The following is a 14,740-nucleotide window of genomic DNA, read 5'->3' as shown; positions in this document are numbered from 1 at the left end:
GGCGGCGGCTGCAAAAAGTACCATTCTCCTTGTTTTTGCTCTGGCAAAACAGCCTTTTCAAGGGTTTGGCTTGGGTGACAAAATGTCTTCTGTAGGCGTGGGTTTGTCTCCCTCTCCCTAAGATGTGTCCGGTATAGGCCAGGGTGCCACTCAAGGCCGTAACCAATTCGGGTTATAGCTTCTCAGCCTTTTGGCTAAGATCAAGTGTAGTTTCGGAGGGACGCTACCTTGGTCGGTAACTGGAAGGTGCCTGGGATTGCACGTCTGCCGGCCTTGAGGGAGTGTGTGCGCCTTCTGGTGACACATAGCCCCTCTTGTGCCTGGACGGTTCCAGGCAACGGGAGGCGATCACCTTTGTTATTTTGAAGTCCTACTGATAACAGAACAAAAAAAAATTAAATCTGTTCTTATCAGTTTAATATCTGATACGTCCCCTCTCTAGGGACCATATATTAAATGGATTTTTAGAACAAGGAGATGGAAAAAATCTTGCTCTGTCCACTCCACGCATTGACCTGGTATTGCAGTACCCTCCAGGACCGGTGTCCCCCTTCTTAACCGAGTTTCCAAAAGCAGAACTCAATTCACCTGATTCAAATGAGCCTCATTAGTGAATTGAAAGAAAGCAAAAAACTTTATATGCACCGCAATTTGGCCAATTCACTTTTCACACTTTCACCCTTTTTTTTTTATCTTTCACACCTTTTACTTGCTTTATTGATGCAAAAAGCTGTGCCAAATAGCAAACTCATCTCCACTCAACTTGACCAACTCTGCTATGTCCCGTTGCAGTATCTTATTCTCAGTCTTATCTAGATCATTTGCAATTGAATAGAATAGATCCCTTTTGGACACATTGGATTCAGCTGCTGCAGTGACTGCAGGTGTTAGAAGATGCAGACTTGGCATCAGGTGCTGTCTATCAGATTCCACTCCAATTAAAGCTTCCATTGTTTTTCGGTGTTTTCTTTGAGCAATGATGATGTCTTTAGTGATCTGTTGGCTCCCTCTCCTGGAGGAAGAGTTTGCTTGCTCTTGGACTTTCAAAAAGAGAGGTCATGATAGACATTTAGCTTCTGAGCCCAATTGGGGACAGTCATGGGTGATGAATGTTTTGCAACCTGCTGCGAAGCCTGATACCGCAATATAAGGAACGTCAAATACTAAGAATGGGCGGCCTATGAAAGAATTAGTACTTTCATTAAGCATACTTAAACGGCTAATTGGGAATAGACAAACTGTAAAAAGCCCTCTGAGAAAGCCCCTCTCTATCCTTTGTCAGTAAGCTTTTCTGTAGTCTGCCTGTTGATGTATTTTCCGTTTGAACAGTGCACAACATGAAGTGACGGAACACTGGCTTGTCACAATGTCCCCCGCTGACATCACAATAGCGCTGCTGCCTAGAAAGCCAGCTGCGCAGCAGAAGTTGCTCTTTGGGTGGGATGGTGGGCTAATGTATCTATTCCTGCTTGGTGAGAGTTTGACATGATCTAGAGCAACGAGTTCCAGCGGCTAGCGGTTGATTATTGGCTGTAATGGGGCTTTCTGGCTGGTGCTAGCCTTTCTTCTTAGCACACAGGAACCACAATCCCTACACCATGCTTCGATGGATTCTCTCATCCCAGCCCAGTAAAACTACATATTTCACACAGTTATAGGCAGCCCATGGGCATTCACCTGGATTAAAACCCATAACAGCTCATAGACCAAACAATCAATCTACCACTGGACCAAAGACAGGAAGCTAAATCCACTGCCTGCGGTAACTAACTTAATCCTATAGGCTACTCACACAACAAACCCAAGAGAAAGGAAAAAAACATGGCTTCGATTATCCATCCAATGAAAACGCATAACCATTGTGAGCCATTGGACAATGCAATTGCACACATGGTGACATGGTGCACGGCCCAATGAATCAAGTCTGTACTTCATATTCACGGTTTAAGCCCTTGGGTTTTAATGTGTCCAGAGTACATATCCAGAAAGATTCCCTTTTTTTGTGCTAAGCACAAGTCAACAATACATTGTAAGCAGATTCTATTACCAGTCCCACACCATTTTGTGACGCATAATCACACAGTGGCCCAATTAAGATTCCAAGTCATCGAACATGTCCCAGCCATACGCAGAGGAGGCAATAGAATTAGGAAGCTCAAAGAAAGGGAATCTTTCTGGATATATACTCTGGGCACGTTGGAACCCAAGGGCTTAAACCATGAATATGAAGAACCGACTTGATTCATTGGGCCGTGCACATTTTTTCTAACGCCCGGTTCTTTTTCGTGTTCACACTATATATGGTTCCACTATGTATGGAGTTCCATTCTTCCTTGTTTTTTATTTGTCATGTTTGTCATGTCTGATCAACTGGTTACATTATGTCTGATTACCTTGTCTAACAGTTTTTTCTCCCCTTTCTTTACCTTCCATGTTCCCATAGTCACGTGAAATATCCCTGTTGCACTTGATTACGGCTCACTATTCACTATAGGATGTCTTATATCTAACATCACACTCTCACCCATCAGCACTCTATAGGTTTGTATAAGGTATGCGCTTACACATCCGGTCCTCCATAGGTATTTCCACTTATGTAACACTATCCCTATGATCACTCATAACTCATACCCTTGTAGTCAATTACATCCTCCTCTCTCCCCCCCTCCCCTTCTCCCTTTCCATCTATAATTTTGCCATATATACTAGCAAACACTCAGTGTACCTAGTGGCATCCTATTCGTGGCTATTGGACCTTGCTATAGTCCCACTAGTGCCAAGACATTTGCAGAGCGCATCTGCCTGCGTTGCACACTCCAACTAATTATAAGTAAGCCATTATACTAGCAAACACTCAGTGTACCTAGTGGCATCCTATACGTGGCTATTGGACCTTGCTATAGTCCCACTAGTGCCAAGACATTTGCAGAGCGCATCTGCCTGCGTTGCACACTCCAACTAATTATAAGTAAGCCATTATACTAGCAAACACTCAGTGTACCTAGTGGCATCCTATACGTGGCTATTGGACCTTGCTATAGTCCCACTAGTGCCAAGACATTTGCAGAGCGCATCTGCCTGCGTTGCACACTCCAACTAATTATAAGTAAGCCATTATACTAGCAAACACTCAGTGTACCTAGTGGCATCCTATACGTGGCTATTGGGCCTTGCTATAGTCCCACTAGTGCCAAGACATTTGCAGAGCGCATCTGCCTGCGTTGCACACTCCAACTAATTATAAGTAAGCCATTATACTAGCAAAAACTCAGTGTACCTAGTGGCATCCTATCTGTGGCTATTGGACTTTGCTATAGTCCCACTAGTGCAAAGACATTTGCAGAGCACGTCTGCCTGCATTGCACACTCCAACTTTTTTAAACTAAGCAATTTTACTAGCAAACACTCAGTGTACCTAGTGGCATCCTATACGTGGCTATTGGACTTTGCTATAGTCCCACTAGTGCCAAGACATTTGCAGAGCGCATTTGCCTGCGTTGCACACTCCAACTAATTTTAACTTAGCCATTATACTAGCAAACACTCAGTGTACCTAGTGGCATCCTATACGTGGCTATTGGACTTTGCTATAGTCCCACTAGTGCCAAGACATTTGCAGAGCGCATCTGCCTGCGTTGCACACTCCAACTAATTATAAGTAAGCCATTATACTAGCAAACACTCAGTGTACCTAGTGGCATCCTATACGTGGCTATTGGACCTTGCTATAGTCCCACTAGTGCCAAGACATTTGCAGAGCGCATCTGCCTGCGTTGCACACTCCAACTAATTATAAGTAAGCCATTATACTAGCAAACACTCAGTGTACCTAGTGGCATCCTATACGTGGCTATTGGACTTTGCTATAGTCCCACTAGTGCCAAGACATTTGCAGAGCGCATCTGCCTGCGTTGCACACTCCAACTAATTATAAGTAAGCCATTATACTAGCAAACACTCAGTGTACCTAGTGGCATCCTATACGTGGCTATTGGACCTTGCTATAGTCCCACTAGTGCCAAGACATTTGCAGAGCGCATCTGCCTGCGTTGCACACTCCAACTAATTATAAGTAAGCCATTATACTAGCAAATACTCAGTGTACCTAGTGGCATCCTATCTGTGGCTATTGGACTTTGCTATAGTCCCACTAGTGCCAAGACATTTGCAGAGCGCATCTGCCTGCGTTGCACACTCCAACTAATTATAAGTAAGCCATTATACTAGCAAACACTCAGTGTACCTAGTGGCATCCTATACGTGGCTATTGGACTTTGCTATAGTCCCACTAGTGCCAAGACATTTGCAGAGCGCATCTGCCTGCGTTGCACACTCCAACTAATTATAAGTAAGCCATTATACTAGCAAACACTCAGTGTACCTAGTGGCATCCTATACGTGGCTATTGGACTTTGCTATAGTCCCACTAGTGCCAAGACATTTGCAGAGCGCATCTGCCTGCGTTGCACACTCCAACTAATTTTAACTTAGCCATTATACTAGCAAACACTCAGTGTACCTAGTGGCATCCTATACGTGGCTATTGGACTTTGCTATAGTCCCACTAGTGCCAAGACATTTGCAGAGCGCATCTGCCTGCGTTGCACACTCCAACTAATTATAAGTAAGCCATTATACTAGCAAACACTCAGTGTACCTAGTGGCATCCTATACGTGGCTATTGGACTTTGCTATAGTCCCACTAGTGCCAAGACATTTGCAGAGCGCATCTGCCTGCGTTGCACACTCCAACTAATTTTAACTTAGCCATTATACTAGCAAACACTCAGTGTACCTAGTGGCATCCTATACGTGGCTATTGGACTTTGCTATAGTCCCACTAGTGCCAAGACATTTGCAGAGCGCATCTGCCTGCGTTGCACACTCCAACTCATTATAACTAAGTTGCATTGTCAGGGATATTTATTCTTTATTATTCTGCTGTTAATAAAGCTAGACCACCACTGCAATCTTCACCACCTCTCAATTTTTACTACCACATTTTCAGTCCACAATCTTGTCGCAATCAACATGAGTGGCAAAATGACAGATGCTGGTGGAAAGGGGAAGAGGCGTGGTGGAAAAGGCAAAAAAGGTTTTGTCTGTGGGGAAAGTGGCAAAGCTCCATTATCATCTGCTGAAGATAGACCATCTACCAGCAAAAGTAAGATGTCTACTACTTACCGTGGACAATCCGATGTGCTCCCTTTTTTACGGACACGAACAACAGGAAGAAAGGTAGATGATGGGCAAAAAAGGAAAATGCTTGAATGGATCTCAAGTGGTCCAACAAGTGCCCTCTCAGCCACTTCAAGTACCGCATCCAAAAAACACCAGTCCTCTGAGTTGTCATCCCAATCACACTTGATTTCTCCCAGCTCTGAAGTCTCCATCAGCCCTGCACAGTATGGTGGAACTGAGATGGCTGAGTCTGCAGAGCTGTTCAGTCACACTATAGCCTGGGAATCAGAGGTCTGCTCCCAAGCTACAGTGAGTACAGAACAGGAAATGGTCTGCAGTGATGCCCAGAACCTTTGTGACTCTGATTCAGGCCGTGAGGACCAAGTTTCTGAGCATAATGTTGACCCTTTGTCACAAACTGTAACACCTGTGGTTATAGACAATGAGGAACATACTGATGAAGATGAGACGCAGATACCCGATTGGGATGACAACTTAAATATTCGGTCAGGGCAAGAAGAGGCTCGGTCTGAGGGGGAGGGGAGTGCAAACACAACAATTGATGATGAAGTTCTAGATCCCACCTACTGTCAACCCCCAGTCAGGCACTCGAGGAGGTCAACAGAGGCGGTGGAGGAGGATGCAACCGACGACGAAGTTACCTTGCGCCTTCCTGGACAGAGTCGGAGCACTGGTAGCACGTCTACAACTGCATCCTCAGCCACCACTCTGCCTATGAGCATTATTCGGGGTGGATCAACAGGTCGCATGGCCTCTAAGCCTTGCCTAGCCTGGTCCTTTTTTGACATAGAAAAAGATCGCCCAAATCATGTGATATGTAAAATTTGTCATGATTCTCTTAGTAGAGGTCAAAACCTCAACAGTTTGACAACTTCTTCCATGAATCGTCACATGAATAAATATCATAGGTCCCGGTGGGAAGCTCACTGTGCTGCAATGCTGCAAGAGCGAACCATCCACCGCCCGCCCCTTCCAGTGCATCCGCGCGCTCTTCATCTTCTAGGACTGTGGGGACAGCTGTCACACCTGTTTTTCCACGCCAAACTTCCACCACTGTAACCGCAACAGGCAGTTTGCTTGTAAGGTCGTCAGTTGGTTTGGAAGGGGAAACAAGTGAGTGTGTACAGCTCTCTCAGACATCGATAGCACCAACGTTGGATGAAGGCAACATCATGTCTCCGCCTGCACTTTCCTCACAAACCTGCATTTTTCCAGGGACACCCTACTCAACACCGTCTACACACAGCAGCCAGATCTCTGTCCCTCAGATGTGGTCAAATAAAAGGCCACTTCCTCCGACCCATGACAAAGCTAAGAGGTTGACTCTATCCCTCTGTAAGCTGTTGGCTACCGAAATGCTGCCTTTCCGCCTAGTGGACACACAGGATTTTAGAGACCTTATGTCTGTCGCTGTGCCCCAGTACCAGATGCCTAGTCGCCACTACTTCTCTAAGAAAGGTGTGCCCGTGCTACACCAGCATGTCGCACACAACATCACCGCTTCCTTGAGAAACTCTGTGTGTGAACGGGTGCATTTCACCACCGATACTTGGACCAGTAAGCATGGACAGGGACGTTACATGTCGCTGACTGGGCACTGGGTAACTATGGTGATAGATGGTGAAGGGTCTGCTGCACAAGTCTTGCCGTCCCCACGACTTGTGTGTCAATCCTCTGTCTGTCCAAGTTCCGCCACAGCTTCTGCATCCTCCACCTCATCTGGGTCCTCCACCTCCGCCCCAAGCCTGCCTGGTCAGGCCACCAGCGTTCTCACTGCGCAGAAGGAATCACGCACGCCTCATTACTATGCTGGCAGCAGAGCGTAACGGCATCAGGCGGTCTTTAGCTTGACATGTCTTGGGAATAAGAGTCACACAGCTGAGGAGTTGTGGTCAGCTCTGCGGTCCGAGTTTAATAAATGGTTGTCTCCACTCAACCTGCAGCCTGGTAAGGCCGTGTGCGACAATGCTGCAAACCTGGGTGCGGCACTTCGCCTGGGCATTGTGACACACGTACCTTGTATGGCTCACGTGTTGAACCTTGTCGTCCAGCAATTTTTAACACACTATCCCGGCCTAGATGGCCTTCTGAACAGGGCACGAAAACTGTCAGCTCACTTCCGCCGTTCAAGCGCCGCAGCAGAGCGACTTGCATCGCTCCAGAAGTCTTTCGGCCTGCCGGTTCATCGCCTGAAATGCGATGTGGCGACACGCTGGAATTCAACTCTCCACATGTTACAGCGACTGTGGCAGCACCGCAGAGCCCTGGTGCAATACGTCATGACGTATAGCCTGGGCCAACGAGATGCAGAGGTGGGGCAGATCACCCTGATGGAGTGGTCTCAGATCAAGGACCTATGCACCCTTCTGCACAGTTTCGACATGGCGACGAATATGTTTAGCTCTGACAATGCCATTATCAGCATGACGATTCCAGTCATTTACATGCTGGAGCACACGCTAAACACTATTCGGAGTCAGGGGGTGGGACAACATGAAGGGGAGGAACTACAGGAGGATTCATATGCGCAAGGGACAACAACATCACCAAGGTCCAGACGTTCATCATCACCAACGCAGCAGGCATGGGACCATGGGGAACAGGGATCGACAAGGGCGCATAGTAGCAGGCGAAATGTTGAGCAAGGTGCAGGAGAACATGAAGAAATGGAGGACGAACTGTCCATGGACATGGAAGACTCAGCGGATGAGGGAGACCTTGGTCAAATTTCAGTTGAAAGAGGTTGGGGGGAGATGTCAGAGGAAGAAAGAACGGGTAGCACCTCTATGCCACAAACACAGCGTGGACTTGGTCCGCATGGCTGCGCAAGACACATGAGTGCCTTTTTGTTGCACTACCTCCAACATGACAGTCGTATTGTCAAAATTAGAAGTGATGATGACTACTGGATTGCCACACTATTAGATCCCCGGTACAAGTCCAAATTTTGTGACATAATTCCAGCCATAGAAAGGGACGCACGTATGCAGGAGTATCAGCAGAAGCTGTTACTCGATCTTAGCTCGGCTTTTCCACCAAACAACCGTGCAGGTGCAGGGAGGGAATCTCCCAGTTGTAACTTGACAAACATGGGACGGTCTCGTCATCTTCAACAGTCTACCCGTACCAGTAGGACCGTATCTGGTGCCGGTAACAGCAATTTTATGGAATCTTTTCATAATTTTTTTAGACCCTCTTTTGCAAGGCCACCAGAGACAACAAGTCTGACACATACTCAACGGCTGGAGAGGATGATACAGGAGTATCTCCAAATGAACATCGATGCCATGGCTGTGCAACTGGAGCCTTGCTCCTTTTGGGCTTCAAACCTAGAAAAATGGCCAGAGCTCTCCAGTTACGCCTTGGAGATTTTGTCGTGTCCAGCTGCCAGCGTTGTCTCTGAACGTGTATTCAGTGCTGCTGCACTTTCCCCACAGACAAAACCTTTTTTGCCTTTTCCACCACGCCTCTTCCCCTTTCCACCAGCATCTGTCATTTTGCCACTCATGTTGATTGCGACAAGATTGTGGACTGAAAATGTGGTAGTAAAAATTGAGAGGTGGTGAAGATTGCAGTGGTGGTCTAGCTTTATTAACAGCAGAATAATAAAGAATAAATATCCCTGACAATGCAACTTAGTTATAATGAGTTGGAGTGTGCAACGCAGGCAGATGCGCTCTGCAAATGTCTTGGCACTAGTGGGACTATAGCAAAGTCCAATAGCCACGTATAGGATGCCACTAGGTACACTGAGTGTTTGCTAGTATAATGGCTAAGTTAAAATTAGTTGGAGTGTGCAACGCAGGCAGATGCGCTCTGCAAATGTCTTGGCACTAGTGGGACTATAGCAAAGTCCAATAGCCACGTATAGGATGCCACTAGGTACACTGAGTGTTTGCTAGTATAATGGCTTACTTATAATTAGTTGGAGTGGGCAACGCAGGCAGATGCGCTCTGCAAATGTCTTGGCACTAGTGGGACTATAGCAAAGTCCAATAGCCACGTATAGGATGCCACTAGGTACACTGAGTGTTTGCTAGTATAATGGCTAAGTTAAAATTAGTTGGAGTGTGCAACGCAGGCAGATGCGCTCTGCAAATGTCTTGGCACTAGTGGGACTATAGCAAAGTCCAATAGCCACGTATAGGATGCCACTAGGTACACTGAGTGTTTGCTAGTATAATGGCTTACTTATAATTAGTTGGAGTGTGCAACGCAGGCAGATGCGCTCTGCAAATGTCTTGGCACTAGTGGGACTATAGCAAAGTCCAATAGCCACGTATAGGATGCCACTAGGTACACTGAGTGTTTGCTAGTATAATGGCTTACTTATAATTAGTTGGAGTGTGCAACGCAGGCAGATGCGCTCTGCAAATGTCTTGGCACTAGTGGGACTATAGCAATGTCCAATAGCCACGTATAGGATGCCACTAGGTACACTGAGTGTTTGCTAGTATAATGGCTTACTTATAATTAGTTGGAGTGTGCAACGCAGGCAGATGCGCTCTGCAAATGTCTTGGCACTAGTGGGACTATAGCAAAGTCCAATAGCCACGTATAGGATGCCACTAGGTACACTGAGTGTTTGCTAGTATAATTGCTTAGTTTAAAAAAGTTGGAGTGTGCAATGCAGGCAGACGTGCTCTGCAAATGTCTTTGCACTAGTGGGACTATAGCAAAGTCCAATAGCCACGTATAGGATGCCACTAGGTACACTGAGTGTTTGCTAGTATAATGGCTTACTTATAATTAGTTGGAGTGTGCAACGCAGGCAGATGCGCTCTGCAAATGTCTTGGCACTAGTGGGACTATAGCAAGGTCCAATAGCCACGTATAGGATGCCACTAGGTACACTGAGTGTTTGCTAGTATAATGGCTTACTTATAATTAGTTGGAGTGTGCAACGCAGGCAGATGCGCTCTGCAAATGTCTTGGCACTAGTGGGACTATAGCAAAGTCCAATAGCCACAGATAGGATGCCACTAGGTACACTGAGTGTTTGCTAGTATAATGGACCTGACATTACCTCTCTACTAACCAGAATCCCACAATGTCTGTCTGCTATTTCATCCTTCTTCTCTGTGCGATTCCTAAAACTTAACATGGACAAAACAGAATTCATTGTCTTTCCTCCTCCTCACTCATCTCCTCCAACAAGCCTTTCCATCAAACTCGATGGTTGCTTACTCTCCCCAGTCTCACAAGCTCGTTGCCTTGGAGTGACCCTCGACTCTGCTCTATCCTTCAAGCCACACATCCAAGCCCTCTTCACCTCATGCCGATTACAACTCAAAAACATCTCCCGGATCCGTGCTTTCCTTAACCAAGAATCATCAAAAACATTAGTGCATGCCCTCATCATCTCCCGCCTCGACTACTGCAACCTCCTGCTCTCTGGCCTCCCTTCCAACACTCTTGCACCCCTCCAATCTATCCTAAACTCTGCGGCCCGCTTAATCCACCTCTCCCCTCACTACTCCCCAGCCTCGCCACTCTGCCAATCCCTTCACTGGCTTCCCATCACCCAACGACTCCAGTTCAAAACACTAACTATGACATACAAAGCCATGCACAACCTGTCTCCTCCCTACATCTGTGACCTAGTCTCCCGGTACCTACCTGCACGCAACCTCAGATCCTCACAAGATCTCCTTCTCTGCTCCTCCCTTATCTCCTCTTCCCACAATCGCGTACAAGATTTCTCCCGTGCATCCCCCATACTTTGGAATGCTCTACCTCAGCACATCAGACTCTCCCCTACCGTGGAAAGCTTCAAGAGGAACCTCAAGACCCACCTCTTCCAACAAGCCTATAACCTACAACAGCCCTCAGTCCAGTAGACCACTGCGCAACCAGCTCTGTCCTCACCTATTGTACCATCACCCATTCCCTGTAGACTGTAAGCCCTCGCGGGCAGGGTCCTCTCTCCTCCTGTACCAGTCTGTTATGTACTGTTAATGATTGTTGTACGTATACCCTTTCACTTGTAAAGCGCCATGGAATAAATGGCGCTATAATAATAAATAATAATAATAATAATAATAATGGCTTACTTATAATTAGTTGGAGTATGCAACGCAGGCAGATGCGCTCTGCAAATGTCTTGGCACTAGTGGGACTATAGCAAGGTCCAATAGCCACGTATAGGATGCCACTAGGTACACTGAGTGTTTGCTAGTATAATGGCTTACTTATAATTAGTTGGAGTGTGCAACGCAGGCAGATGCGCTCTGCAAATGTCTTGGCACTAGTGGGACTATAGCAAGGTCCAATAGCCACGTATAGGATGCCACTAGGTACACTGAGTGTTTGCTAGTATAATGGCTTACTTATAATTAGTTGGAGTGTGCAACGCAGGCAGATGCGCTCTGCAAATGTCTTGGCACTAGTGGGACTATAGCAAAGTCCAATAGCCACAGATAGGATGCCACTAGGTACACTGAGTGTTTGCTAGTATAATGGCTTACTTATAATTAGTTGGAGTGTGCAACGCAGGCAGATGCGCTCTGCAAATGTCTTGGCACTAGTGGGACTATAGCAAAGTCCAATAGCCACGTATAGGATGCCACTAGGTACACTGAGTGTTTGCTAGTAAAATTGCTTAGTTTAAAAAAGTTGGAGTGTGCAATGCAGGCAGACGTGCTCTGCAAATGTCTTTGCACTAGTGGGACTATAGCAAAGTCCAATAGCCACGTATAGGATGCCACTAGGTACACTGAGTGTTTGCTAGTATAATGGCTAAGTTAAAATTAGTTGGAGTGTGCAACGCAGGCAGATGCGCTCTGCAAATGTCTTGGCACTAGTGGGACTATAGCAAAGTCCAATAGCCACGTATAGGATGCCACTAGGTACACTGAGTGTTTGCTAGTATAATGGCTTACTTATAATTAGTTGGAGTGTGCAACGCAGGCAGATGCGCTCTGCAAATGTCTTGGCACTAGTGGGACTATAGCAAAGTCCAATAGCCACGTATAGGATGCCACTAGGTACACTGAGTGTTTGCTAGTATAATGGCTAAGTTAAAATTAGTTGGAGTGTGCAACGCAGGCAGATGCGCTCTGCAAATGTCTTGGCACTAGTGGGACTATAGCAAAGTCCAATAGCCACGTATAGGATGCCACTAGGTACACTGAGTGTTTGCTAGTATAATGGCTTACTTATAATTAGTTGGAGTGTGCAACGCAGGCAGATGCGCTCTGCAAATGTCTTGGCACTAGTGGGACTATAGCAAAGTCCAATAGCCACGTATAGGATGCCACTAGGTACACTGAGTGTTTGCTAGTATAATGGCTTACTTATAATTAGTTGGAGTGTGCAACGCAGGCAGATGCGCTCTGCAAATGTCTTGGCACTAGTGGGACTATAGCAAAGTCCAATAGCCACAGATAGGATGCCACTAGGTACACTGAGTGTTTGCTAGTATAATGGCTTACTTATAATTAGTTGGAGTGTGCAACGCAGGCAGATGCGCTCTGCAAATGTCTTGGCACTAGTGGGACTATAGCAAGGTCCAATAGCCACGTATAGGATGCCACTAGGTACACTGAGTGTTTGCTAGTATAATGGCTTACTTATAATTAGTTGGAGTGTGCAACGCAGGCAGATGCGCTCTGCAAATGTCTTGGCACTAGTGGGACTATAGCAAAGTCCAATAGCCACGTATAGGATGCCACTAGGTACACTGAGTGTTTGCTAGTATAATGGCTTACTTATCATTAGTTGGAGTGTGCAACGCAGGCAGATGCGCTCTGCAAATGTCTTGGCACTAGTGGGACTATAGCAAGGTCCAATAGCCACGTATAGGATGCCACTAGGTACACTGAGTGTTTGCTAGTATAATGGCTTACTTATAATTAGTTGGAGTGTGCAACGCAGGCAGATGCGCTCTGCAAATGTCTTGGCACTAGTGGGACTATAGCAAAGTCCAATAGCCACGTATAGGATGCCACTAGGTACACTGAGTGTTTGCTAGTATAATGGTTAAGTTAAAATTAGTTGGAGTGTGCAACGCAGGCAGATGCGCTCTGCAAATGTCTTGGCACTAGTGGGACTATAGCAAAGTCCAATAGCCACGTATAGGATGCCACTAGGTACACTGAGTGTTTGCTAGTAAAATTGCTTAGTTTAAAAAAGTTGGAGTGTGCAATGCAGGCAGACGTGCTCTGCAAATGTCTTTGCACTAGTGGGACTATAGCAAAGTCCAATAGCCACGTATAGGATGCCACTAGGTACACTGAGTGTTTGCTAGTATAATGGCTTACTTATAATTAGTTGGAGTGTGCAACGCAGGCAGATGCGCTCTGCAAATGTCTTGGCACTAGTGGGACTATAGCAAAGTCCAATAGCCACGTATAGGATGCCACTAGGTACACTGAGTGTTTGCTAGTATAATGGCTAAGTTAAAATTAGTTGGAGTGTGCAACGCAGGCAGATGCGCTCTGCAAATGTCTTGGCACTAGTGGGACTATAGCAAAGTCCAATAGCCACGTATAGGATGCCACTAGGTACACTGAGTGTTTGCTAGTATAATGGCTTACTTATAATTAGTTGGAGTGTGCAACGCAGGCAGATGCGCTCTGCAAATGTCTTGGCACTAGTGGGACTATAGCAAAGTCCAATAGCCACGTATAGGATGCCACTAGGTACACTGAGTGTTTGCTAGTATAATGGCTTACTTGTAATTAGTTGGAGTGTGCAACGCAGGCAGATGCGCTCTGCAAATGTCTTGGCACTAGTGGGACTATAGCAAAGTCCAATAGCCACAGATAGGATGCCACTAGGTACACTGAGTGTTTGCTAGTATAATGGCTTACTTATAATTAGTTGGAGTGTGCAACGCAGGCAGATGCGCTCTGCAAATGTCTTGGCACTAGTGGGACTATAGCAAGGTCCAATAGCCACGTATAGGATGCCACTAGGTACACTGAGTGTTTGCTAGTATAATGGCTTACTTATAATTAGTTGGAGTGTGCAACGCAGGCAGATGCGCTCTGCAAATGTCTTGGCACTAGTGGGACTATAGCAAAGTCCAATAGCCACGTATAGGATGCCACTAGGTACACTGAGTGTTTGCTAGTATAATGGCTTACTTATAATTAGTTGGAGTGTGCAACGCAGGCAGATGCGCTCTGCAAATGTCTTGGCACTAGTGGGACTATAGCAAGGTCCAATAGCCACGTATAGGATGCCACTAGGTACACTGAGTGTTTGCTAGTATAATGGCTTACTTATAATTAGTTGGAGTGTGCAACGCAGGCAGATGCGCTCTGCAAATGTCTTGGCACTAGTGGGACTATAGCAAAGTCCAATAGCCACGTATAGGATGCCACTAGGTACACTGAGTGTTTTCTAGTATAATGGTTAAGTTAAAATTAGTTGGAGTGTGCAACGCAGGCAGATGCGCTCTGCAAATGTCTTGGCACTAGTGGGACTATAGCAAAGTCCAATAGCCACGTATAGGATGCCACTAGGTACACTGAGTGTTTGCTAGTAAAATTGCTTAGTTTAAAAAAGTTGGAGTGTGCAATGCAGGCAGACG

At 46.2% G+C, this 14,740-nt stretch overlaps 1 pseudogene; it reads left to right on the top strand.

The window, feature by feature from the left end:
- The first annotated feature begins 347 nt into the window (after nucleotides 1-347).
- LOC142279442 (U2 spliceosomal RNA) lies at nucleotides 348-553 on the top strand (annotated as a pseudogene).
- The last annotated feature ends 14,187 nt before the right edge of the window (nucleotides 554-14,740 follow it).

The sequence above is a fragment of the Anomaloglossus baeobatrachus genome, unplaced genomic scaffold (genome assembly GCF_048569485.1).
Source record: "Anomaloglossus baeobatrachus isolate aAnoBae1 unplaced genomic scaffold, aAnoBae1.hap1 Scaffold_4325, whole genome shotgun sequence".
In the NCBI taxonomy this organism is placed as follows: domain Eukaryota; kingdom Metazoa; phylum Chordata; class Amphibia; order Anura; family Aromobatidae; genus Anomaloglossus; species Anomaloglossus baeobatrachus.
The sequence above is the reverse complement of the archived record's forward strand: the minus strand, read 5'-3'. Positions and strand labels throughout refer to the sequence as shown.